This window comes from Balaenoptera physalus (assembly GCF_965194825.1).
Source record: "Balaenoptera physalus genome assembly, chromosome: 3".
NCBI classification, from domain to species: domain Eukaryota; kingdom Metazoa; phylum Chordata; class Mammalia; order Artiodactyla; family Balaenopteridae; genus Balaenoptera; species Balaenoptera physalus.
Window position 1 is genome coordinate 151,078,875 of NC_138890.1, and position 27,311 is coordinate 151,106,185.

The window sequence follows — 27,311 nt, forward strand, 5'->3', positions numbered from 1 at the left end:
TAAGATGCTCTCCGCAACTGCTAATTTTAATCCTGGAGGTCATGGTATAGTTCAAAAGCAGATTTATCCAGCTATAAATTATTGGCACATTTTACTTCTGGAAACCACAGCTCACTAGCCTCCCCAACAGAGGAAGGGAAAGAAAAAATATGAAACCTAAAGAGTCACATTTGCATTATTTTAACCACTCCTGTGAGCCGCATAATGGGAGGAGGAATTTGTACCAACTGCTAAAAATGAAATTATTAAATGACCTGCGGCTATTTCTGTCCCCACTTAGCAGCTTTCAGAGGAAGAGGACATGCAAAGGATGTACGTTTGTGTGAACTCTGCCCGGAGTCAGGACTTTTCCTCTGATTCTATCCTCCCCTCTTCCAACAACAGGCAGGCTGTCCTGAAGTTCCATGAAAAGGCCGAGCCTCTCCCAGCCCCAAGGGGTGAGTGCCCCCGCTCAGGTAGGACAGTATCAGAGACCTGGGGTCCAGCCTTATCCCACCACTGGCTACGCAAGTCACTTCCCCTTTCGATAAAATAAGGCCAGATGGAACTCGGGGTCATCTCTAAACTTCTTTTTAGTGATACGAGAGTTTGTGGTTCTCTCCTCATAAGCAATTTTAAGATCAAAAATACTTTTTTCCTGTGGACATTGTGAAAGTCTCTTTTATTGCAGTTGCTCACATCAGGGTGAGCAAATGAGTCAAAGACGGTTGAATGTGAGGTTGAAACAAGGTTACATGGCAGCTGGTAGACTTGTGAGATTCAGAGCAAAAAACCTGCATCAAATTAGGTCAAGTCAGGTATTTATTGAAGGGCTGAATCACAATCACGCCCTGTAACAGGCCCCCATGAGATACCCAGAAGCCCGCTAGCCCTGTATGGACTTCCAGGCCGAACACGAGCAGTTGACAGGAAGATAAGCCAAAAGCAAGAAACCTGTTCATTATTTTAATGATATTCTTTTGTTTAGCTGAGCCCTGAACAACATGGGGGTTACGGATGCCAACTGCCTGTGCAGTTGAAAATCTACCTATAGCTTTTGACTCACCAAAAACTGTTGACTGGAAGCCCTGCTCATAACATAAATAGTCGATTAATACATATTTTGTGTGTTATATGTATTATATACTGTATTCTTATAATAAAGTAAGCTAGAGAAAAGAAAATGTTATTAAGAAAATCCTAAGGAAGAGAAAATACATTTACAGTACTGTACTGTATTTGTCAATGTCACAAGTTTATGTCATCTGTTTACAAGATGAATCGTCTGTCAGTACCTACATCATATTGTCTTAAATGATACAAAACGCTACGGAGGTTATACGTATTACTAACACTAGACATCAAAAATGAAAGAATAATGTGAAAAAGAAATTCCTATTTATTTACAGGTATAACGACTCATGCATTGATAAGGAAGCAACAATGTGATTGCTTTATGGTAGCCTAGTGTAATTGATAAAATTGCTTCACAGTAGCCTAGCCTGTATACTAATGAATAAATTGTTATAAAATTTTTATGGCATACAGTATTACAGTATTGGAAACATTGTTACATTAAAAAAAAAAACCTTACCTATGAAAATAGGCTCATACACAGCTTCTCCAATTAGGAGAGACAGGCATCCTGTATAGTAAGGTAATTCTTTGAAAGCAAAGTTATAAAACAGTAGAAAAACTAATAAGTTATTAATTTTATGTTAAATATCACTCACCTTATGCCTATATAAGGACAGACTAGTATCTATATATATTTTATGCATTCATGACATTTCTAACTTTTTCTTCATTTTTTTGCTATTTCTAGGCTACGTGGTTCATTGTTTTTTTTCTTTTTTTAGCAAATCTCCAAAAATTTTTCCAATATATTTACTGAAAAAAAAGCCCACTATAAGTGGGCCCATGCAGTTCAACCCCACATTGTTCAAGGGTCGACTCTACTTACAAAGTTATCATAAATCATTGAATGTTTTTTTGAAGAATATTTTCCATCCAATGAATAGCTGAAAAGCTATACAGCAAAACATAAGATACTGTTAGAATCACTTTCATTTTAGATGATTCTGATTCAGTGCATTCCTCTGCCCTCCCAGGTAAGACCACCTTAATAATTTTATTCCTAAAACTGCCACCTTAGAGTTCCTTTACGTGCTTCATAATTTGGGATATCTTAAAATACAGAGTTTACATAAAATGGGTAATGGGAGGTCATTGTTGGGCCCTTCTTGGTTATCTCCAGCAGGCTGGTAAGCTCCCATCAGTCTACGTGTGCTCATCTCCTCTACTTCTGTCTCATACATAGAAAAGTCATCAAGAGCCAAGTACCAGGAGCATGGAAGGAAGCAGTGACCCAGTGACACATTAAGTTCCCCCCACGCCACCTGAAACAGTGTGTGAGCCGGGCCAGCACAACTTTGGAACAAATCCCCTTCAGCTCATCCCTCCAACCAGATAGCTATTTCTAAAGTTCCCCCAATCTCTCCATCCGCAACCCTCACAATTTGGAGCTGCCACTACACTCACAGGGGCTCACAGAGAGACTGTGTGCTACAGTAGAAGAAGTCAGATTTGGACAAGTACATCTAATAGTTCCGACTGATCAAGAAACAAATCTGTTTCAATTAGTAGAACCCTTGGAGGCAAGGGATAAAAACTCAACCTGAAGAACAGAAGAAGGGAATTTATCAACACATATAAATGAAAAGTCCATGGGGAATGGGGATAGCTCTCGACACGGCTGGATCCCTATACACAATCGCCAGGAGTCTTGATTTTTCTGTCTTCTGTGCTGGCTTCATTTCCAGCTGGCACTCTGCACATGGTAGCAAAGAGGGCCACCAGCAGCCGAAGGTTCTATGCTACCAGCTCAGAAACCCCAGCTGAGAGCTTATGCCTCTTTCCCAGTGGTTCTAGCAAAAGTCCTGAGATGGAGTCTCATTGTCTAACTTGGATCATGTGCCCATCACTTAACCAGCCTCTGAGTTACGTGCTGGCTCCTGGAGCTAGAGGGTGGGACAGACCCCCTGCGGCACATGGACTGAGTGAGAAAGGGCATCCTCCAGAGCAAGGGGTCAGGGGGAAGGGTGTCGGAAAGACAGAAACCAAGGATAGCCCTAACCAGGAGGCTTAGCCGTCTGAACCACATTCACCCCGGGCTTTGTCTGTTCTCAGTGTGGTTCATCCTCAGTGTTATTTCACAAAGAGTTGTTCCCAGTCAAGAATCCGAGCACAGCCAGCTCTCCGGGGCGCCCCTTGTGCTCCCTTCCAGGCACCCCTCGTGCTCCCTTCCAGGCACTGCCCTCCTAAGGGTAACCACTATCCTGCTTCCAACACCACAGATACATTTTGCCTGTTATTACACTCCATAGAAACAGCATTGCATGGAATGTGCTTTTATGACTGTGCACTTTTCAGTAGGTACATTATACGTCAATAAAAAGTTTATTTAAAAAAAAGAGCTGATTATGACATTTTCCTCACTTTACCAACATCAGAAACTATGCAACTTTCAAGGACTTTCTCAGCTTTTTCAGAAATGGCCTTGTCTCCAAATGAAACAATCTCTTGGATAACAAATTCTTTCAGCATCTGCAGTAAACCACAGGTGGCCAAGGTCACAGGCAGTGGGGCCCATGCGAGGGGCTTGCTATGCTCTTCGGCCTCCTACCTGCTTCTGCACAGCCTTTCAGCCTGGGCTCTGTCTTCTCACAGCGGGGCGTTTGGGAAGACCCTTTGCTGTTTTTGCATCTGGATGGCAGAGGTCAGCAGAGGGCAGCTGTCAACCAAGCAACGGCCTGCCAGTAAGCCTTTGAAGGCTCGTGGGCAGAAGAGAGAGATGGCATTGCTGGGTCACTCCAGAGCAGTGATTCAGGGACCCCTTAAAGAATGATGACAGTTACAAACTCTGCCTTGCACCTCTCAATGCTGAAGCTCATCTGTGGATAAACCCCAAAAGTCTATGGATTCCAGGTGAAAACTTCTCTATAGGGCAGAACTAGAGCAAGCCAACAGGTGACACTGGCCACCCTTGGGAGGTAGGGTGTCCCTCTGCCCTAGAATTGTGCATGCAGGGGATGGACGGGCTTCTATAAGGTTTGTTATAGACAAGACTTCCTGGAATGGGTGAGAAGGTGGATTACATTATCTTTAAGGCTCTTTCTAAGGCTCTGATTCCATGATTCTAACAAAGCCCCTCTAATGGTCCTAACGGCAGACCAGAGACTAGACCATCAATGTTAATTCCTCAAAACAAGGAATTACCATGTAACTGAGTAATTCCACTCCTAAGTATATACCCCAAAGAAATGAACACAGGCATTCAAACAAATAATTGTACATGAATGTTTTTAGCAGCACTATTCAACATAGCCAAAAGGTAGAAACAACACAAATGTCCATCGACAGATAAACAGATCAACAAAATGTTGTACATCCATGCATGCAATGGCATATTATTCAGCTTTAAAAAGGAATGAAGTTCCAACACATGCTCCAATACATGAATGAGCCTTGGAAACATGATGCTAGAAGAAGTCAGATACAAAAGGCCACAGATTGTATGATTCCATTTATATGAAATGTCCAGAAGAGTTGACTCTACAGACAGCAGATTAGCGGTGGCCAGGGTCCCGAGGTCGGGGTGCGGGGGTGATGGAGTGAATGGGGAGTGACCGGTAATGGGTACAGAATCTCCTTCTGACGGATGATGAAAATGTTTGGGAACTAGATAGAGGTGATGGTGGCACAACACTATGAATGTACTAAATGCCACTGAATTGTAATCTTATGTTATATGAATGTTACCTTAATACAAAATAAATGAATAAGACCAATGGGGAACGAGCAGGCTCTGAGCTGCCCTGGGCTCCCAGGTTGCCTGGCAAATATGGGGCCCCTCTCCATTCTGGGCCTCCTAACCGGGCCTGCCCAGCCCACAGTCATTTCCTGGATTTGGAATTTTAAACTAAAGCAAAAGAATAACAACATCATCAAAAAAAACACCAGCCACCCTGAAAAGGCTCTTTACCCTCTAATACCCAACCTCCAGGCTAGAAACAGAAGAGGCAGATGGAAATTAACCCTTTCGAGCCATAAGGGTAAGCATTTTAAGCCTGAAAACACCTTGGGAGCGAGCGCAGAGGCTAGAGGATTTCCCCTAAACTCCAAATAAAGCAAAGGAATTCCCTCTAGTCCTATCATGGCTCACACAACCTCGAGAAGACACAACAGTACTTGAAGGCCTCAAAATCCACTATTTCGTTTAGGCAGATCCAGCAAATGGCTGGGTCATGAGAACCATCACCCAACTACCCACCCCACCGTTCCTTTAATCAAACCCTCTTTTGCCTTTTAGAGCAAGAATGCATCAATTTAACCCAGATAACCAAGTGATCCTCAGGTTTTACAGTGATATAAAAGGTAAATATTTCATGGTCCATCCCATGACAAAGTTGGTGACTTTCTTATTTTGAGACTCATTCCAAGATACCCCTGAAAACACTGATCCCTGAGGTCTGTTGTATGGGATGACCACTCAGCCATTTACCAGGTAGAGATTTTTCCACCACCCCGATCCCAACTCCCTTACTCACTCACACACACACACACACACCCCTATTTGTGGCTTGACTTCCCGGAGGAATTTCTTCCTTAGCTGAACTGCCCTCCTTATAACAGCGGGGAGCTACCCTTTCATGTGGTCCAACTGAACAGAGATGCACTTGCATCAGAGTCATACGCCCCCAGTCTTCACAGGTACAGGTCCTGCAGAAAGAGCGACTGATGTGAGTGGCAGTACTACTGGAGTATCTTGTCAAACAGCTGCTCCTCACGGTGTCTAAAATTAGAGGGCAAACAAGAAATCATTCATCCCCGGAGCTAACTTGTAAGAGAGAATTTCCATTCCTTAAGAGGTATGAAGAGGTTTTACTCCTTCTCAACTAAATCTTGCTAGAAGTACATAGGAATGAAGAAGAGTCACAGAGCAAATATTTATTAAGCACCAACTCTGTGTATGACACTTGAGATGGAAAGAGTTACGAGATACACTCCTTGTCCTCTTAGAATGTATAATTGCTTTGGGTGGAGAAGACACGTATACTGAAAACAGATACAACCATTTTGTAAAAATACCTCTCAGGGGAAAAGAAATTATTCTTAAATTGATGGATGGATGAAACAACTGGGGACAGACCTTGCAACCCTAACCTGACATTCCTTCCAGTGCAGTGGCAAACAGAGGCCTTGAAAGAGTTACAATCTGAATTTGAATACCATCCCCATCCTGCACAGGCTGCGTCACCCTGACAAGATACTAAACCTTTCTAAGTCTCACTTTTTCCATCTGTAAAATGGGCATCATGCCACCTATTCTGCAGGGTGGTTGTGAGCATCCAACAAGAAACAAATTTAATAGAACATGGAAGATGTGCATTGTATAATAGCTATAATATAAATAGCACATGACAGAGAAATCAGTCAATAATACATAAAAATAGCTATGAATTGGAGGCTGAGTATGGGACATGCACTATCTAAATTAATCTTCCCAACGACTTTGTTATTAATCATCTTATAAATTACTTTATAAATTTAATTTCATAGACATTGCGTTTGTTAAGGCAAACTAATCTTTGCAGTCAAGGAGCCCGTAAATCTCTGAACTTTCCTAGGCTAGATAGCAACTGTAAAGAAGCATCATATCGGGTGTGGTCAACTAGCATTGTCTTCCCACCACCCTTAGCGCTTGCCAAGCAGCCCCCAAAACAAGGGCCCTGCAATGCCCAGACAGTCAAGTGACTCACATAAGTGGATTTGTGTTTTGTATTCAGCTTACAGTACACTCTTCTTCAAAATTCTTGTTGTCCATCCCATTTACTGGACAATTACTTCTCTCAGGGCAATGGTTCTCAAAGAAGAGGAGGGATTTTGCCCCTTGGGGACATTTGGCAACATCTGGAGACATACTTGGTTGTCACAAGTGTGTGTTTGTGTGGGGGGGGCGGGTGAGCGGAGGTTGGTACTGGCGTCTAGTGGATGGAGGCCAGAGGATGCGGCTGAGTGTCCTGCAATGCCTGCGCCAGCCCCTCCTGCAAGGAGCCACTGAGGTTGAGAAACCTTGCCTTAGGGGCAGAGAGGGAATCTTAGATTTCCTTGTAGCCATAACACATGCCCAGAGGTAGTCAGAGACGGTCTTGTAGTGAGAGCCCAGCTTCATGGAATGCAGCCTTGCATATTTACAGCGGGAGACGGTATTAGAGGAAAGAAGGATTTCAACCAACCTCGCTCTCGGAAGAGCCCAATGACATGTCGCCAAAATGAAGAAATATAGCCCCAGTCAAGCCTCTTGAGTGTCAAGGTCAATGCCTACCCTTTGCGAGGAGGCTCTCAGCTGGCTCTTTAGTATCTGAATGGGGGATGTTTTGTGTGGCCAAACCTGTGGTCTGGGCCACAGTAGAAGGCACAGGGCCAAGCCTTACACAGGACTGTCATCCCCAGGCTCAGGCCCACTCCTGCCCTGCACCCCATGATTTAAGGGGGTCCTTCCGATCGGCTGAAGGCACAGAAATTCGGTGCGGTCAACTTTTTTGATCTGCCTCTCCTTTCTCCAAGTCTACCCTTCTCGTCCTTAATGACACCTACCATGTTGGGCAAAATCCTACTACGCCACACTTACGGTGGCGACAGGAAGGCACCGACGTCACCTCGGTGGCCTGAAAGAAAGCCTGGAGCAGGGGCCTCCACTCACATTCGATAGCTAAGGAAAGGAACGCTCAAGAGAGAGTGTTTCCCAGTTACACGGCGAGGGGGGTGGGAGTCTCCACAGCTGAGCTTCTGCCTCCAGGTTCAGTGCTCTTTCCACCCCAGCACACACCACAGGGGAAGCCCACGGTGGCGGCCTGCTTTACTGCCTACCACTCATGCAGCAGGGAGCGGAGGCCTGTGAGATGGGCTGGTCTCACTAAGCGGTGGGAGGTGCATCATCTGTACTCGGCTGCCGTAGCTGAGCAGGGGGTGGGAGAAGCACAAGCCAGCGAACCCCCAGCATCCGGTGCAGGCAGGGGAGGGGGGCAGCCTGTGAGAGACAGGTCTCCTCCCAGGAGGAGGGAGCGCTCCTCAAAGGCAGGATACGAAGAGGTCTGGCAGAGGACGTGAAGGTTCTAGATTGCTTATTCCTTCATGAAACATTTATTGAGCACGCTGGACCAGATGCTACAGATACAGAGCGAACAGGGCAGGTAAGAGCTCCACCTCCTGAGAACGTAGATTCTAGGAGGAGAGAGAGAGGATACGTAAACCAGAAGAACACAGATGATCGTGCTAAGTGCCAGAAGATAAATAAACAAGAAACTGCAATCAGAAAGCACCAGGTTTGGGGCGAGCACTATTTAGACAACAGATCAAGGAAATACACTTGGGGAAAGCGCCATTTAAACCGAGACCTAAAAGGTAAGAAGAACCCAGCTCCCCAGGGAGGAGAGAGCAGAAGCCCGTACAGGCAGCGAGCAAGGGTCCCGAGTCAGGTATCTGAGGGCGTGCTTGAGGGACGACCTCTGAGGCTGCGATGGCAGGAGGGAGTGGAGTGATATGAAGCTGGCCAGGGGCCACCACAGGCAAGACCTTGAATTTTATCTAAGAGTGCTGGGAAGCCAGCACTGGAAAGTTTTATGCAACAAAGAGACATTTCTGTTTTGCAATACCATTTGGCTACAGTGAGAAGCAGGGACGAGAAAAGACCAAGACTGGGGGCAGAGCACTGGTCAGGAAGCCTCGGTCCAGGCAGGAGACGGAGGGGCCTTGCCTGGGACTAACAGCAGGGCACGGGGAGGAGGGGACAATCTGAGCTGAGGATGGAGGCGGAGCCACCAGGACTGGCTGATGGAAGGGGGTGGGGTGAGGGAGGCAGAAACGAAGGCCATTATCAAGTGATGCTAATTTCCAAGACGGGAAAATGCAGAGGAGAAAGAGATTTAGGGGAAGGGGGGCCTGTATGCCAACTCTCTAAACCAACCTTGGTCTTAAAAATATCCTCATTCTTAGCCTCCTTACTGTTATTAAATACTTGTTGACCAAATACAACATTAAGACACTGCTACTGACTCACTTTTAAGAAATCTAAGACTCACTTTTATGGAAAGCGGGAAAAAAAATTGCAAAGCAAGTGTAATTTGATTGCTTTTGAGATTTTTCAAAAAGATAATATATAAATGCTAGTTATCAAGGGACTTGTACTTTCCACTTTATACTTTCCTTATTACTTTTTATAGCAACATTTTTTTTTTAGAAAGAATGAATTACTGCTTTGAAGTCAGGCTTTGTGTTTCCAAAATGCCCCTCTGAAGATGCACAGCATATTTCCTCTTGGAAGCCATAACCTATTAGGACATCTGAAGGGAGCAGAGTTGGGAAGGAAAAGGACACAAGCCAGGTCGATTATGCAGACAGCTCCATGCAGGATGCCTGAGCACCTTCCGGCCAGCTCTCACAAGAGTCCACCACTAATGCATTCAGATTCCAACCTGCCTTTTCTTCTTGCTTCATCGGTTCTCATTTTTTAAATCTGGCCCACTCACTGTGGAGGTATGTTTAAAATCAGAGAGGGAGGATCTTTTTCTTATTTAGCTCCAAGCTGGCCCCCTTTTGCTTCATCCCATCAAGATAAGCTCAGTCATCAATCACCTCCTCCACGAAGCCTTCCATGACCATCCCAGGCTAGTAACAACTTTTTTCCTGGTCTCCATCATACCACAAGGATGTCTCGATTATAGCATTTGTCCCATTAATTTTTAATATCCAGTAAGTCCCCTACATACGAACGAGTCCATTCCGAGAGCACATTTGTAAGTCCAGTTTGTTCGTAAGTCCAACAAAGTTAGCCTAAGTACCCGACTAACACGATCGGCTATCTAGTACTGTACTGTAATAGGTTTATAATACTTTTCACACAAATAATACATAAAAAGCAAATAAACACAAAAAATAAAGAAAACATTTTTAATCTTACAGTACAATATCTTGAAAAGTACAGTAGAACAGTACGACAGCTGGCACACAGGGACTGGCACACACGTTTGCATCTTTGAAAGTTTGCAGCTTGAAGGTTCGTATGTAGGGGACTTACTGTACATCTGTTTCCTCCATTAGATGGGGAGTTTAGAGTGGACACCTGTCATGATTTTTGTCTACCCAGTGCCTTTTGACACCTTTCCTATGTGTACAGAATTTCCCATCTCACGATTTTACACATCTTTAAGGTAAAAGGCAGAAACTTGTTTTCCCAGTTTCCCTTGCCAGCTGTGGTACAGGCACGTGACCTGGGCTCTGCCAATCAGACGTAAGAGGCATGAAGCAGCGGTTGCCTCGTGGAAGCCATTCTGGCAAAAGTGGCTGCAGACATCCAACAAGACATCAACAGCAGAAAATTTTAAAGTAGTGTCTTGTGCTCAATGTCAAGCGTCGGTGCCCATCCACCAACAGGGGCAGAAGCATCTCCACGGCAGCAGTGCATTGCCCAGATTGGCTGCTTTGCTTCCAAGCCAGTTCTGCCTCTGCTGGAGCTTCTTTAATAAATTACTTCTCTGCTTAAACCAGGTAGAGTAGATTCTGCTGTTTGCAACCTAAGTTCTTAACTGATAACTGAGGTCCTCAAGGCAGGGGTGGAATGGATTCATTTCTCTATCACTCCTGTCTAGGAAAGTGTTGTGTACATTCCCCACCCGCCTACCAGAATACCGATGCAAGCATTATTGAAGGTGCAGATCAATTATGTTGAATAAATGAATAAATGGATGGAGAAGCCAGACTGCAAATGATTAGCCTCTCAAATCCCCATTCTTTCAGTGATCATCGAAGAGTGTTATTCCTTCTGTAAGTCTTCTGCTAATTAGAGAAGACACACAGGAATGTTGCTTCCCACAGCAATTCTCAAACCAGGCTTCTCTGGAATATTGGTGGTTTCCATTGCTAACACTGAATAATAGCGAGTTTTTCCCAATACATACAGAAAATTTATTTAGCACATGGTATTTGTCGGTTTCAGGGTTTTCACTCAGAAGGTTTGAAAACTCTGGCATCTGCTACTGTTTTGTCAGCAAGTACAATGGATGAAAAGATAGTTGAGCAAGTAAGCAAATACTACAGCAAAAACTCAAAACTGCCGGTCTGCTTAGTTCAACAATTTTCCTTCTCCTCATGCCCAATTTTTGCACTGGGGTTTTAGATGGCACACTTAACACACCATCCTCTTTTCTGCCAGCAAAGGTGTTCTTAGTTCATATAATGGAAGCCACTGATTCAACATGGTATTGAATGGACAGCACTGACTCACAAATGCTTGGCCACCTGAATATTTTTGAGCACTGCAGTTCTAAGTTCCTGCCCCCGTGCTCTCCTTCTGTTATAGGCTGAATTGTGTCCTCCCCAAATTCATATGATGAAGCCCTAACCCCCAGTACCTCAGAATGCAATGGAATTTGGAGACAGGTTTTTTAAAGAGATGATTTAGCTAAAATGAGGCCATTAGGGTGCCCTAATCTAATATGCCTGGTGTCCACATAAGAAGACATTTGGACACACCAGAAACAGAGACACCAGGGGCATGCAGAAAAAAGACCATCCGAGGACACAGAGAGAGATCACAGACACCTGCAAGCCGAGAAGAGAGGCCTCAGGAGAAGCCAAACCTGCCAACATACTGATCTGGAACTACCAGCCTGCAGAAGTGTGAGAAAATACATTTCTGTTGTTTAAGCCCCCAGCCTATGACAACTTGTTACAGCAGCACCAGCAAACAGCTACAACTTCCTCTGAGTTTCCGAGCCTCCAATCAGAGCTGCAAATGCACAGTGGAAGCTGTCCTGGGGCTCCTGGCCCTACCCTCCTCCTGCCCCATTGCTCTCCACACCCCTAACTGGGAAGGCGGAGGAGAATATCCTGACTGCGCTGTGAGGCCCACAGGGCCGTCCCTGTGAATCCCCAGGCTCCTGACTCGCAGCCCCTTTAGGGAGTCACCCCCCTCGTAGTATGGACCGTGCCCTCCTTCCTGGGCTCTTTTGTGGCGGCACAAATACAGTGGGGAGGAGTGACCTTTAAATTCTGCGAACGTGACTGAGTTACACAGAGGAGCTGACAGCCCGGTCTGCGGCACCAGGCCCCTCTGGGAGGCCCTGGGGGAACTAGGGCTCAGGATGGGGAGAAACACACAAAGAGGAGGCGGGAGGGGCCCGGGACAAACTGTCTACCTCAAAATTGTCTCTGGCCTTGTGCTGGCTCCAGGCCCCCGCCAGAGACAGTGGTTTCTGGGGCGAAGAGAGCATTTTATTTTTTTTGGCCACACCATGTGGCAGCTGGGATCTTAGTTCCCTGACCAGGGATCGAACCTGTGCCCCCTGCAGTGGAAGTGTGGAGTCTTAACCACTGGACCGCCAGGGAGAGAGCATATTAAAACAGAGTCTCCGGGTGGTTAGGGCCCTGGTGGGCAGAGAGGCTCCCACCTGATCTTCGGGGCGCCCCCCCGCCACTGCTCCCCTCCCAGGGGCCCGCCACGGCCGGTGCAGCTGCTCTGAACGAGTGCCCAGGCTCTGCTGCATAACAGAGGACGCAGACAGGAATCGGGGAGGGAGGCACCCACCCGGCCCCTCTGACCAGGCCTCTAGAAGGGGCGGCTGGGGAAGTTGGGAGGCAGTGGTTTTCCTTCAGTGAAGTAGTGAAGTCACACGGCGTCTCTCTTTGCAGTCAGGAGAGATGGAGAAGAAGGGCCAGGCTCGGCAATAGCTTTAGAGGAAAGAGTGAGCGGAACCTGACGCCTGGGGGGTGAAGGGGTGGGGAGGTGCGGACAGGGAGGAGCTCGGGCCACTCAGGTTCGGCCTTAAAAGGCCAGGTGGACCACGAGGTCATTCCCTGGCACCAGGGACTCTAAGGGGTAGTTTTGGAGATGACGGTAGCTTTTATTGTGGCAATTATAATGTTATAATAAGTACAGGTCTCCTCCTCCAACTAGACTGGATACCTCTTGAGGTTAGAAACCGCATTTCAGGCCCTGAAACTATATAGCACCTAAGACACTGTACAGACAGCGTGTCAGGCACGTCTCCATACTCCAGGCTGGAGTCCGGAGCAGCCATTCAGCACTTAGGTAACAACATTAGTTGAGGGCCACCGCGTACCCAGGACTGGATCGAGTACTGTGCTGGCTCTGGAATTGCAAAGGCCGGACGTGCAGCTGGCACTTAATACATGTTCATTGTCTCTTGGGTAAATATTTTGAAGGATGGCATATTAACCGCAATATTCAATTTTCTGTATTCCTGATGCTCTGGCATCTGGGGGCTTGCTGACTTGGGAGAGACTGCCCCTCCCAGCGCTAGCCAACTCCTAGAGATCGCAAACCACCAGGCTTCTAGCACACTCTTCATATGCAAGCCAACTAGTCCAGAGCCCCCCTCTCCCAACTACCTACTTCATCGAGCTCTCACACACGACCCCTGCTCACATCACCCCACAACCTCATTCCTCCAGTTGTACCAAACAACTTGGGGCATTCCCTAAACCATGGAGCCTGCCAAAATTATTCAAACTTGCCAACCCTAAACCTGCTTAGGCCGCCTCACCCAATCCTTCCCACAGACATCACAATAAAGGATTTACCCACACTTTCTCGTCACTCTCCTTCTGCCTCCTGACCAACCCTGGTGCTTCCCTGTGTGGCCCCGTGTGGCGTGGTGTGCCTTCCGTTTCCAGGAATCTGTGCGTCTAAATTTCCACCACAACAGTCATTTCTGTGCCTGCGTGTCTTACCATGCATGATTAAAGCAAATCTCGGGTACATTTTTAAACAGATGGTTAAATGTGAATAAGCATTCGGTAACTGTAAATTAACAACTGATTCCTTCCAAGCAGTGCAAAGTACATCTTCTTCAGAAGAGAGAAAAGAGGTGTGAGTTCTATCCATCATGTTAAAATTGTATGGAAGTGAGAGAGGAAGCTAGTTTTGGGAGATGGGCCGATCCATACACAGTCAGTCCTCAGTCTAATGTGAGGTCAGGATTTGGGACAAGAATGAAAGGCAAAGAAAGCAGAAGATGCTTTTTCACCGTACACTCTGCAGAGCCTTGCGCAGGCTGGGAGGACAAAGGAAAATCCAGTTAACACTTGCATCAAACCCAAGACTCTAACTTTCTAGGAATGATGTTATTAAAGCCATGCAAACCAACAAAACAAGGAGACAAAAGAAGCATCCCTTTTATGACGTTTATTTATTAATGATGCTACCAGAAGCCCCCATTAATCCAGAGAGATGACATGAGATCATGGGTACATGAAGCATGTGGCACAACATCTGGTATCAAGTGAACACTCAACAAATTACAGCCGTCATTGCTGATGTTCTTAGCAATTGGCAAATCGGATTCTCTGAGTGGCTTTTCTAATAAACAATATTTAGATCACCAGTTGTCAAAAAGACAATAAAATGAAATTCATTCAGCATTTTGGCTGGGCTGCACATAATTTCACCTTCCTCTGATGCTTTTGATGATTCAGAATATACTTTTAAGATCTCACCCTCCTTCCAACATATCATGAATAACATTAATTGCCTCTATATCTTAATGATCATAAAACCTATCCTGATTATTTGTGGTTGCTGGATGTACACAAGGTGATTCAGCGGGCATGCAGGGAAACCACAGAATCATTGGACCAGGAAGAAGTGTGATTTACCCATGGGGCATCTGCAGAGTTATGACCCTTCTCAGGGATGCCAGCCGTGTGTGAGTTTATCTCCAGGGAGGAACCAAACTAATCTTGAAGAAATGCTATAAAGTCCTCTCTACTAGACACCCGACAAGAACAGACAGGAAACAGGTGTCTAAGAGTCTTGCTCAAAATTGGATATTGACTTTTTCCTCCTCACCCCACCCACCCATGGATCAACCCAGGTTCCACAGAATTAGGTAATTTATTAGAAATAAAGTAACCTAAATTATGATGTCTGCTTCTTCACATTTGTCTCTAGGGATTTTATATGTGCAGATGAACCCAGACACAGCAATACACAACTCAAAGGAATTCTGCCAAATCCACTTTCTCAGTTTTGAGCTCCAGGTATGGGAGCAAAGCACCTGATAAGCACTAACCCTCCAGAGGCGAGAAGGAACAAAGTCTTTCCTTGGGAGGCATGAGGTTGAAAAACAGGGAAGCTTAATCACCCACTCCCATTCCCACAAGACTTCCAAAAGCTTCTCTCGTCACCTCCATCACACTATTTCCTTCTCTGCAGTCTTGACACATCCCCCATTCACCTACCACAATACTAAAGCATTTTCAGACTGATAATTCCAACAACAGGCAATAATAAGGACCAAGGGAGCTTAGATACACGTGGAAGCTGTGGGCATGTCATCAGGAATTACTCGTGCAGAAGCACAGCCACCCAGCAACCTCAGCCAGAACCAGCACCTGGGGCCACGGGACCAACAGCTCTGCTTTGGCCCTGGCTAAATACCCCTGTTTCCAATCCAGGCAAACTCTCCTGGCAAAACCCACAGCTGAGCCTGTGGGTATTAACCCATTTCTACCATCGATGCCTGTTTGCAAGGAAATATAGATGCAATATATTCAAATTCTCTCCTAATGCTCGTCTTAAGTCACTACCATCAGAAGAAATGCCAACTTACTTCTTGGGAGCTGTAAGGAAGGATACCAGGACATATAAGAACCAGACCTTGACTTCAGTTACCTAATAGCCTAGTTAGGAATAATTAGTATGCAGATGAAAAAGTAATTAACAATGCATGGTAGTATCTAATGGTGGAAATTCACTCAGCCTAAATGTATAGAAATCTAGAAACTAGGGCAGTCCAGCAAAGCTTGGAGGAGGAAGACCTTGAAGGCCAAGAAAGTTGCAGGCAACCACTAAGAAGGAGAGGAGCCCTGCAAATGGGGGCATGTGGGAGAGCACATGGCAAGTTCAGAGGCCAATCCATATACCTATCTCCCTTCTGGTAAGAGTATGGCACAGTCAGACCCAGGGATAGAATAAATCTCCATGGCACAAGTGATGCCATCCTCCATTCCACACCCAAGGCAGACACGACCCGTGTATCACAGCACTGAGCCTTGATGTGGTCTCAGAGCCCTTCTCGACACTGTGCTCCAGGAGACACTAATAGTCAATCAGAGCTGGCACTCATGATAAAAATCGTTTCTCCCTCCCTGAGAGGGAACGGGGTAAACCCTGGCTGGGTGAGGAATTCCAGGGCTGGACGTGTCCAGATCACTGAGTCAGGATGGCTTCCTGGACGTAAGAAGGAAAGAGCTGTCATTACATCTTACCCCCAGAGCCAGAAGGAGGTCTGATCTTGAGGGGCAGTTACGCTGACATGCTTGCAACCACAAAGGCCTTCTGGGCATCATTACCCCCGATGTGATCCCAGGACCCAAATCCTCCCAAATTCTGCCAAACGGGCCTTATAGTAGCTTATCCCCAAAGATAGCCACCTTCAACTTCCCTTCCTGTGCACACATGCTAGTCTGTTCCTCCATCCCTTTGAATCTGAGCTGCTCTGGGACTGCTCAGCGGAATATGGCAGAAATGGCACTGTGCCAGTTCTGTTTTCTTTTTTTTGAAAGGAAGGAATAATTCTATATTTAAATGTAAATAAATTTTTCATAGGAAAATCCAAAATGATATATATAATACTCTCAGAAATAATAAGAAAAATTTGAAAATTTGTTAGATATAAAATCAATATAAAAAGAAACTACATTTAACATATCATCAGTAAGCAGTTAAAACATTCTCCAACAATACAATTTTAATATTATCATGATATATCAATACTAATTTTTAAAAATTTTTCATTAGAGTATAGTTGCTTTACAACATTGTGTTAGTTTCTGCTGTACAGCAAAGTGAATCAGTTATATGTATAAATATATCCCCTCTTTATTAGATTTCCTCCCCATTTAGGTCACCACCACTGTGCCAGTTCTGGTTCCAACGTTTATGAGGATTTGCAGTTTCCTCTTCCCCTCTCTCTCTCCCTCCCTCCCTCTCTCTCTTTCTCTCTCTCGGGAGCCCAGAGCCATCACATCAGAAATCTGGTGACCCTGCTAAAGAGACCACATGGAGAGACCAGATGGAGAGGAAGAAGCCCCGGGACTATAATGGAGAAAGACACAGAAGCCAAGCATCCCAGTTGAACCCAGCCTTGCAGCTCTGCCCTGCCAAGGTCTTGACACCAGAGGGAACCCTCCCTAGACCAGCCCAGCCATGAACTGAATCCCACACCGAAGGATCCAAGTCAATGCCACGTGGAGCAGAAAACTGCACAGCTAAATTCTGCCCAAATTCCTGGCCCGAAGAATCATAAACAATAAAATGATTGCTCTCTTAAGCCACCAAATGTGGAGTAGATTGTACCACAACAAGAGATAACAGGGATTATCTGTGCACGGGCCCCACTCCACAGGCAGCTGAAGTACTTCTCAGGGCTCTGGGCTCCGGTACTACTCCCTGCAAGTCCTCTGGGCCTGACCACATCCAAGACAAGTCAGGGCACTGCATTCTGGAGCAAGATGCCACACTTCTGATTACCCACAGCCTTGGCCTCAGCTCCCCGCCCACTTTTGTCCTTTAAGTCAACATGTACAACTTCTGAAGAACCCAAGTTAATCACTGACCTCAAGTCTCCAAAGTTCAAGTGTTGCCTGTTCTTTGTTCTTCTTTAAAAGACATAGAGGACAAATTCTCTTCCTTCTGAGCCTGGTGCCTTTGAGAGCTGCAGCTTCGGCTACGGACTGGAGAACGTGTGAGTTCAGATCTGCCAAGGAAAGCCTGCGAGTTGGCTGTAGATGATCTTCACCTGCTCCAGCCACGGGGTCATCGCGCAGCAGGGATGCACCTGGCCTACTGAAGCTCAGCGCCGCCCGAAAGCTCACAGGGTCCAACCAGCTCATTTGGCAGAAGACACAGAGGTCTGATGAGGAGATGTGGCTTGTTCTGGGTCAAAGAGGAAGTCAGTACGACTGCAGCCAGACACCAGGCCCTGAGTTAGTTCAGGAGTGACCCACGAGCTCCATACAGACGGCCTTGGGGAAGAGGTCCTCAGCCTCAAGGAAATACTTCCTCTCCATGCCCTCTGGTTTGTGGTGGTCTCTGCACCATCCTTTAAATCACTCTTGGTTTAAGGCACATGTGCAGAGTCAAGCATAGGCTTGTGTCTGCTTTGGGGTCTCTCTCCAAGAGCTCCAGGAAAATTGCACCAGGGGCAAGAGCAAAAAGACCCTCTCTTCTATATTTAACTCCTTCCCATCCCCTGACACACACACACACACACACACACACACACACACACACACACACACACAGGGTATCTCCACGTACAGCACATCTTCTGGTTTAGTGGTGTGCGTGTGGACCCTCTGCCTTTTAATTTGGTTGAATTGCATATTCTCTTGCAAAGCCACAAGGGTTGAACCTTACTGGTTCCTGTTTTAGCAAAAAGGGCAAATTCAGATCCCTCAACCCATACCCATCTACGCATATCCATCTACTGATGAACATCCTGCACGAACCTTATACCTGCAAATGATCTTTGCTGCTCTGACCCCAACTTGAATACTAAGTCTTGGAGGCATCCCAGATAGACCTAGCAGGTTGGAAGAGCTCCTTAAACAATAGTTATTTTCACAAGGCATCGTTGGAAATGGTTGTAACCGGTACTTCTGATGACCAACAATGATGTCCTACATGCCAGATGCTCTCTTAGGTGCTCTGCAAATGGATTTATCTCCTTTAAAAAATCCCCACCACAATCTGAGGAGGGAGGTTCAGTTATCTCTATCCTTTATAGATGAGGAAACTGGAGCTCAAAGAAGTTTAGAAACAAGCTCGAAGTGACCGGAAATTCAGCTGCAGAGCTGGAATTTGAACAGAAGTCCAGCCAACTCCGAAGTCCATGTTCCAAACCACCATACTGCATTGCTTTATATGTATATAAACGTATCTCCATATGGTTCATTAGTGTAATTCATTCCAAATATATAAAACCATCACCCGTATGACAGTCTCAGAGTGGTACTGGGACCACAAAAGTACAGTCCTGCAACTAAAGGGGAAATCCAAATAGTTCACATTCTTTTTTTTAAAAAAATTAAGATATCATTGATATATAACATTATATTAGCTTCGGGTATACAACACAATGATTTGGTATTTGTATGTACTGTGAAATGTACTTCATGATCTTTGCATGCATTTTTTCAAACATCGTGGAAGAATTTTGTAGACCATAGCTACGTTTCCTAGAATCTCCCTCTTACCTCTAAGCCATTTCTTTCACATGCTGTTCCTGCACTTCTCTCTTCAAGATCTTCCCCAAATATCCTTCCCCAGATACAAACAGAACTCAAAGAGAGCAGCTGTAACCTTGTGCACACTCTCCCAAAGTGGCTCATGTTTAACTGGTTTTGAAGGAAATGTTGCGATGTGACTTCCTTTATGGCTTTGGGAAAGATACTGGAGGAAGCTCGGGGGTGCCCTGTCCCAGGCATGCATCCCCTAAGGGAAAACCTGTTCACGACCAACCTGGACTTCACCCTTACAAAGACCTAAGAAAAGGGAAGGCAGGGCCCTCTGCAGAAGGTGGGCCAGAAGAAAATGAGCTGAACCTCTCCTGGGGAGGGAGGATGAATGGGAGAAAGGCTGGCGACATATCCAATTAATTTTTTTTCTGTCATATTTACATTCTGGGCTTGTTTATCTCATTGGTTGGTTGATTGATTTTCCAAACACAGAGTCTATAGTGATAATCCCATGAAAACTCAGGAATATGTAAACCCACAGGAGCTTTGGCATAGGTTTTGTACATTGGCTCCCTTAAAAGGGGAAAAGGAACTCTCATGCATTTAATAGCAGTGCAAGCTAAAAAATGGTTTTCCATTGAAAGACTTATTTTTCCAATCAGTAAATACTTTTTTTTTTCTGGCTGCACCATGTGGCTTGTGGAGTCTTAGTTCCCTGACCAGGGACTGAACCCAGGCCCCAGCAGTGAAAGCGCGGAGACCTAACCACTGGACCGTCAGGGAATTCCCCTAAATACTTCCTTTAAAAACAGAAAGAGTTGGTATATGTGAAAGTTGTTAAAAGAGTAAATCCTAAGAGTTCTCATCACAAGGAAAAATATTTTTCTTTTTTTTGTAATTTATAGGAGATAATAGATGTTAACTAAACTTACTGTGGTAATCATTTCACGATATATGTAAGTCAAATCATTATGCTGTACACCTTAAACTTATACAGTTCTGTATGTTGATTACATCTCAATTTTTTTAGAACGAAAAAAGGGGAGAAAACAACAAAAGAGTTAAATTTTCCTAGGTCTTATTACTATCTAAAACTCATGATTTTAGAAGATGGAATCAAATTGGTACAATTATTCCTATGACTTCTTGGAAAACATCATGGAATCCCTATTATCTTATTACCATAATCACTTAAAAATAATTGGTGAAAATGGCCAAGGCCATCAGAACCCACATTTAGAAAATGAGGGTTGGAAGGAGAAGATCCAAGCTAAGGGCTTTCCTTAATGTCTTATCAAAGAAACAAGAGGTTAGGCCTGAGCTGTAGGTGACCCCAGTGTGACCTTGGCCTGACACCTGGGTGAAAGCCCAGACTCAGGCCCACCATGTGGCACAATTCTAGGGAAGGACCCTCACTCCCTTGAGTTGATCAGTGTACACCCTGTACATGGGAGCCCAACTTTACAAATAAATAATGATTTTCAGAGACAGCATTTCCTCTTACAACAAAACAGAAGCATCAATTTCGCTGTAAAAATAGATTTGGGGGCTACAAAAGTTAGTTGAGAAAGCATAAACATAGTCCAAGCCCAGAAGAGCCAAAGAAAAACACAGGCCCAGGCTCCTGCCACGTGGCCCCTCCCCCAAAACACCAGTCTCCCACGGGCCGTTTATGGCTGGGACCAGATGTTATAAATGAGGGGTGTGCCGTGACTCCAGCTGTCCCCCTACCATCTACCCCACAATGTGTAATTTTAATTTATAATTGTGGGTGAGCTATATCTGTGCTCAGAGTGGGGCAGGGAGGGGCCGTGGCGGGGGTTGGGGATGGTGGTAGAGGGACTTAGATAAATAAGTTGCAAAAAAAGAGAGAAAAATGCCAGACCAAAATTGGAGAGATAGAACGGGGCTGGTTCAGACTATAAGAGCATGCCCTGCTCTGCCACCGCAGCTTGCATTGTTACATCCCCCTGAGGAAGAGGGCTGCTGTGAGCTGCTGTTACTACCACGGTGGGGTCGGGAAAGCTCTCAGATATGCGGGGACAGACTGATGATTATCTTTCAGTTATCTTTATTCTATATAAAGATACATAAATTATCTTTTATTTTATTTCAATTATCTTATATTATCTTATCAATTACCTTTTATTTTATTTTAATTCAATTATATTTTATTTTATTTCAATTATATTTTATTTTATTTTACTGTACTTTACTATTTTATTTTTTCACTGTACTCCATTCTGTAATTGCAGAGCTATGTACCTGTGTGTACATGTACTATCTATTTATTAATTTTTTAAATTTAATTTTATTTATTTTTTTATACAGCAGGTTCTTATAGATTATCTATTTTATACATATTAGTGTATATATGTCAATCCCAATCTCCCAATTCATCCCACCACCACCACCACGACTTCCCCCGCTTTCCCCCCTTGGTGTCCATACGTTTGCTCTCTACATCTGTGTCTCTATTTCTGCCTTTCAAGTAGGTTCATCTGTACCATTTTTCTAGATTCCACATATATGCGTTAATATATGATAGTTGTTTTTCTCTTTCTGACTTACTTCGCTCTGTATGACAGTTTCTAGGTCCATCCACTTTTCTACAAATGACCCAATTTCATTCCTTTTTATGCCTGAGTAATATTCCATTGTATATATGTGCCACATCTTCTTTATCCATTCGATTGTTGATGGGCATTTAGGTTGCTTCCATGACCTGGTTCTTGTAAATAGTGCTGCAATGAACACTGGGGTGCATGTGTCCTTTTTTTTTTTTTTTTTTAAGAATGCAGGTTTTATTTATTTATTTATTTATTTATGGCTGTGTTGGGTGTTCGTTTTCTGTGTGAGGGCTTTCTCTAGTTGTGGCAAGCGGGGGCCACTCTTCATCGCGGTGTGCGGGCCTCTCACTATCGCAGCCTCTCTTGTTGCGGAGCACAGGCTCCAGACGCACAGGCTCAGTAATTGTGGCTCATGGGCCCAGTTGCTCCGCAGCATGTGGGATCTTCCCAGACCAGGGCTCGAACCCGTGTTCCCTGCATTAGCAGGCAGATTCTCAACCACTGCGCCACCAGGGAAGCCCGCATGTGTCTTTTTGAATCATAGTTTTCTCTGGGTATATGCCCAGTGGTGGAATTGCTGGGTCATATGGTAGTTCTATTTTTAGTTTTTTAAGGAACCTCCATACTGTTCTCCATAGTGGCTGTATCAATTTACATTCCCACCAACAGGGCAAGAGGGTTCCCTTTTCTCTACACCCTCTCCAGCATTTGTTGTTTGTAGATTTTCTGATGATGCCCATTCTAACCAGTGTGAGGTGATACCTGATTGTAGTTTTGATTTGCATTTCTCTAATAATTAGTGATGCTGAGCAGCTTTTCATGTGCCTCTTGGCCATCTGTATGTCTTCTTTGGACAAATGGCTATTTAGGTCTTCTGCCCATTTTTTGATTGGGTTGTTTGTTTTTTTAATATTGAGCTGCATGAACTGTTTATATATTTTGGAGATTAATCCTTTGTCCGTTGATTTGTTTGCAAATATTTTCTCCCATTCTGAGAGTTGTCTTTTCGTCTTGTTTATAGTTTCCTTTGCTGTGCAAAAGCTTTTAACTTTCATTAGGTCTCATTTGTTTATTTTTGTTTTTATTTCCATTACTCTGCGAGGTGGGTAAAAAAAATCTTGTGGTGATTTATGTCAAAGAGCGTTCTTCCTATGTTTTCTTCTAAGAGTTTTATAGTATCTGCTCTTAAATTTAGGTTTTTAATCCATTTTGAGTTTATTTTTGTGTATGGTGTTAGGCAGTATTCTAATTGCATCATTTTACATGTAGCTGTCCAGTTTTCCCAGCACCACTTATTGAAAAGACTGTCTTTACTCAATTGTATATCCTTGCCTCCTTTGTCATAGATAAGTTGACCATATGTGCATGGGTTTATCTCTGGGCTTTCTATCCTGTTCCATTTATCTATATTCTTGTTTTTGTGCCAGTACCGTATTGTCTTGATTACTGTAGCTTTGTAGTATAGTCTGAAGTCAGGGAATCTGATCCCTCCAGCTCTGTTTTTTCCCTCAAGATTGCTTTGGCTACTCACCACCTTGAGACGCTTGTCTGTTCACCCGCCAGGGGTGGGGTGGGGGCAGGGAGCTGAGGCTCAGGCTTCAGAGATAAGATCACAGGGAGGGGACTGGGGTTGGCTGCGTGAACACAGCCTGAAGGGGGCTAGTGCACCACAGCTAGCTGGGAGGGAGTCCAGGAAAAACTATGGACCTGCCTAAGAGGCAAGAGACCATTGTTTTGGGGTGCACGAGGAGAGGGGTTTCCTTCCCTGTCTGCCCACAGAAGGCAGAGCACCGCCTAAACGAGCTGCAGAGATGGGTGTGAGCCGTGGCTATCAGCTCGGACACCAGAGATGGGCATGAGACACTAACACTGCTGCTGCAGCCACCAAGAATCCCGTGGGCAAGCACAGGTCATTATCCACACCTCCCGCCCCAGGGAGCCTGTGCAGCCCACCACTACCAGGGTGCTGTGATCCAGGGACAACTTCCCTGGGAGAACACACGGGGTGCCTTAGGCTGTTGCAACATCACGCTGGCCTCTGCCATCGCAGGCTCGCCCCACATTCCAATTATAACTACCATACCCCTCCCTCCCCTCAGCCTGAGTGAGCCAGAGCCCCCCAATCAGCCACTGATTTACTCCCGTCCTTTCTGGGCGGGAACAGAAGCCTGAGGGCAACGTACATGCAGAGGTGGGGCCAAAACCAAAGCTGAATCCCAGGAGCTGTGCGAACAAAGATGAGAAAGGGAAATTTCCCTGTGCAGCCTCAAGAACAGTGGTTTAAATCCCCACAGTCAAATTGTGGTACCCTGCATCTGTGGAATACCTGAACAGACAACAAATCAACCGAAAATTGAGGTGGTGGACTTTGGGAGCAACTGTAGACTTGGGGTTTGCTGTCTGTGACTGACTTGTTTCCGACTTTTATGTTTATCTTAGTATAGTTTTTAGTGCTTCTTATCGGGGGATTTGTGTATTGGTTTGGTTGCTCTATTCTTTTTTTTTTTAATATTGTTACTTTATAATTTTTTTTATTTTAATAATTCTTTTTTTTTTTAATTTTTCTTTCTTTTTTTTTCCCTTTTCTTCTGAGCCGTGCGGCTGACAGGGTCCTGGTGCTCCAGGCTGGTTTCAGTCATGAGCCTCTGAGGTGGGAGAGCCGAGTTCAGGATATTGGACCACCAGAGACCTCCCGGCCCCAAGTAATATGAATTGACAAGATCTCTCCCAGAGATCTCTGTATCAATGCTAAGACTCAGCTCCACCCAACAGCTAGCAAGCTCCAGTGCTGGATGTTCCATGCTAAACAACTAGCCAGCCAAGAACACAACCCCACTCATTAGCAGAGAGGCTGCCTAAAATCATACTAAGTTCACAGACACGCCAAAACACATGACCAGATGTGGTCCTGCTCACCAGAAACACAAGATCCAGCCCCACCCACCAGAACACAGGCACCAGTCCCCTCCACCAGGAAGCCTACATGAGCCACTGAACCAACCTTGTCCACTGGGGGCAGACACCAAAAACAACAGGAACTATGTACCTGCAGGCTGCGAAAAGGAGACCCCGAACAGAGTAAGTTAAACAAAATGAGAAGACAGATAAATGTGCATCAGATGAAGAAGCAAGGTAAAAACCCACCAGACCAAACAAATGAAAAGGAAACAGACAGTCTACCTCAAAAAGAATTCAAAGTAATGAGAGTAAAGATGATCCAACATCCTGGAAATAGGATGGAGAAAAAACAAGAAACGTTTAACAAGGACCTAGAAGAACTAAAGAGCAAACAAACAATGATGAACAACACAAAAAATGAAATTAAAAATTCTCTAGAAGGAATCAATAGAAGGATAACTGAGGCAGAAGGACAGATAAGTGACCTGCAAGATAAAATAGTGGAAATAACTATCGCAGAGAAGAATAAATAAAAAAGACTGAAAAGAATTGAGGACACTCTCAGAGACCTCTGGGACAACATTAAACACACCAACATCAGAATTATAGGGGTCCCAGAAGAAGAGAAAAAGAACGGGTCTGAGAAAATATTTGAAGAGATTATAGTTGAAAATCCCTAACATGGGAAAGGAAATAGTCAATAAAGGCCAGAAAGTGCAGAGAGTCCCATACAGGATAAATCCAAGGAGAAACACACCAAGACACATATTAATCAAACTATCAAAAATTAAATACAAAGAAAAAATATTAAAAGCAGCAAGGGAAAAGAAGCAAATAATGTACAAGGGAATCCCCATAAGGTTAACAGCTGATCTTTCAGCAGAAACTCTGCAAGCCAGAAGACAGTGGCAGGACATATTTGAAGTGATGAAAGGGAAAAACCTACAACCAAGATTACTCTACCCAGCACGGATCTCTTTCAGATTCAACAGAGAAATTAAAAACTTTACAGACAAGCAAAAGTTAAGAGAATTGAGCACCACCAAACCAGCTCTACAACAAATGCTAAAGGAACTTCTCTAGGCAGGAAACACAAGGGAAGGAAAAGACCTACAGAAACAAACACAAAACAATTAAGAAAACGGTAATAGGAACATACATATCAATAATAAACTTAAACGTAAATGGATTAAATGCCCCAACCAAAAGACATAGACTGGTGAATGGATACAAAAACAAGACCCATATATATGCTGTATACAAGAGACCCACTTCAGACCTAGGGATACATACAGACTGAAAGTGAGGGGATGGAAAAAGATATTCCATGCAAATGGAAATCAAAAGAAAGCTGGAGTAGCAATTCTCATATCAGAAAAAATAGATTTTAAAATAAAGACTATTACAAGAGACAAAGAAGGACACTACATAATGATCAAGGGATCAATCCAAGAAGAAGATATAACAACTGTAAATATTTATGCACCCAACATAGGAGCACCTCAATACATACGGCAAATGCTAACAGCCATAAAAGGGGAAATTGACAGTAACACAATAAGAGTAGGGGTCTTTAACACCCCACTTTCACCAATGGGCGTATCATCCAAAATGAAAATAAATAAGGAAACACAAGCTTTAAATGACACATTAGACAAGATGGACTTGGTTGATATTTATAGGACATTCCATCCAAAAACGACGGAATACACTTTCTTTTCAAGTGCTCATGGAACATTCTCCAGGATAGATCACATCTTGGTTCACAAATCAAGCCTTGGTAAATTTAAGAAAATTGAAATCCTATCAAGTATCTATCAAACCACAATGCTATGAGACTAGATATCAATTACAGGAAAAAAACTGTAAAAATTACAAACACATGGAAGCTAAACAATATGCTACCAAATAACCAAGAAATCACTGAAGAAATCAAAGAGGAAATTTAAAAATATCTAGAAACAAAAGACAATGAAGACACAATGACCCAAAACCTATGGGAGGCAACAAAAGCAGTTCTAAGAGGAAAGTTTATAGCAATACAATCCTAACTCAAAAAGTAAGAAAAATCTCAAATAAACAACCTAACCTGACACCTAAAGCAATCAGAGAAAGAAGAACCAAAAAACCCCAAAGTTAGCAGAAGGAAAGAAATCATAAAGATCAGATCAGAAATACATGAAAAAGAAATGAAGGAAACAATAGCAAAGGTCTGTAAAACTAAAAGCTGGTTATTTGAAAAGATAAACAAAATTGATAAACAATTAGCCAAACTCATCAAGAAAAAGAGGGAGAGGACTCAAATCAATAAAATTAGAAATGAAAAAGGAGAAGTTACAACAGACACCATCGAAACACAAAGGATCATGAGAGATTACTACAAGCAACTATATGCCAATAAAATGGACAACCTGGAAGAAATGAACAAATTCTTAGAAAAGCACAACCTTCCAAGACTGAACCAGAAAGAAACAGAAAATATAAACAGACCAATCACAAGCACTGAAATTGAAACTGTGATTAAAAATCTTCCAACAAACA

General features: G+C 44.2%; 1 protein-coding gene and 1 long non-coding RNA gene across 7 annotated transcripts in view; one reads left to right on the plus strand and one right to left on the minus strand.

Annotated features, from left to right (window-relative positions):
- Window positions 1–26,713, plus strand: part of LOC309657769 — a 36,468-nt gene extending 9,755 nt beyond the window's left edge. The window contains exon 2 of the long non-coding RNA XR_014261886.1: window positions 385–26,713. This is a non-coding gene — a long non-coding RNA (uncharacterized lncRNA). The remainder of the gene's footprint in view (window positions 1–384) is intronic.
- PDZD2 (PDZ domain containing 2) overlaps window positions 1–27,311 on the minus strand; it is a 372,225-nt gene that overhangs the window by 283,185 nt on the left and 61,729 nt on the right. The gene's annotated exons all lie outside the window — the stretch shown is intronic.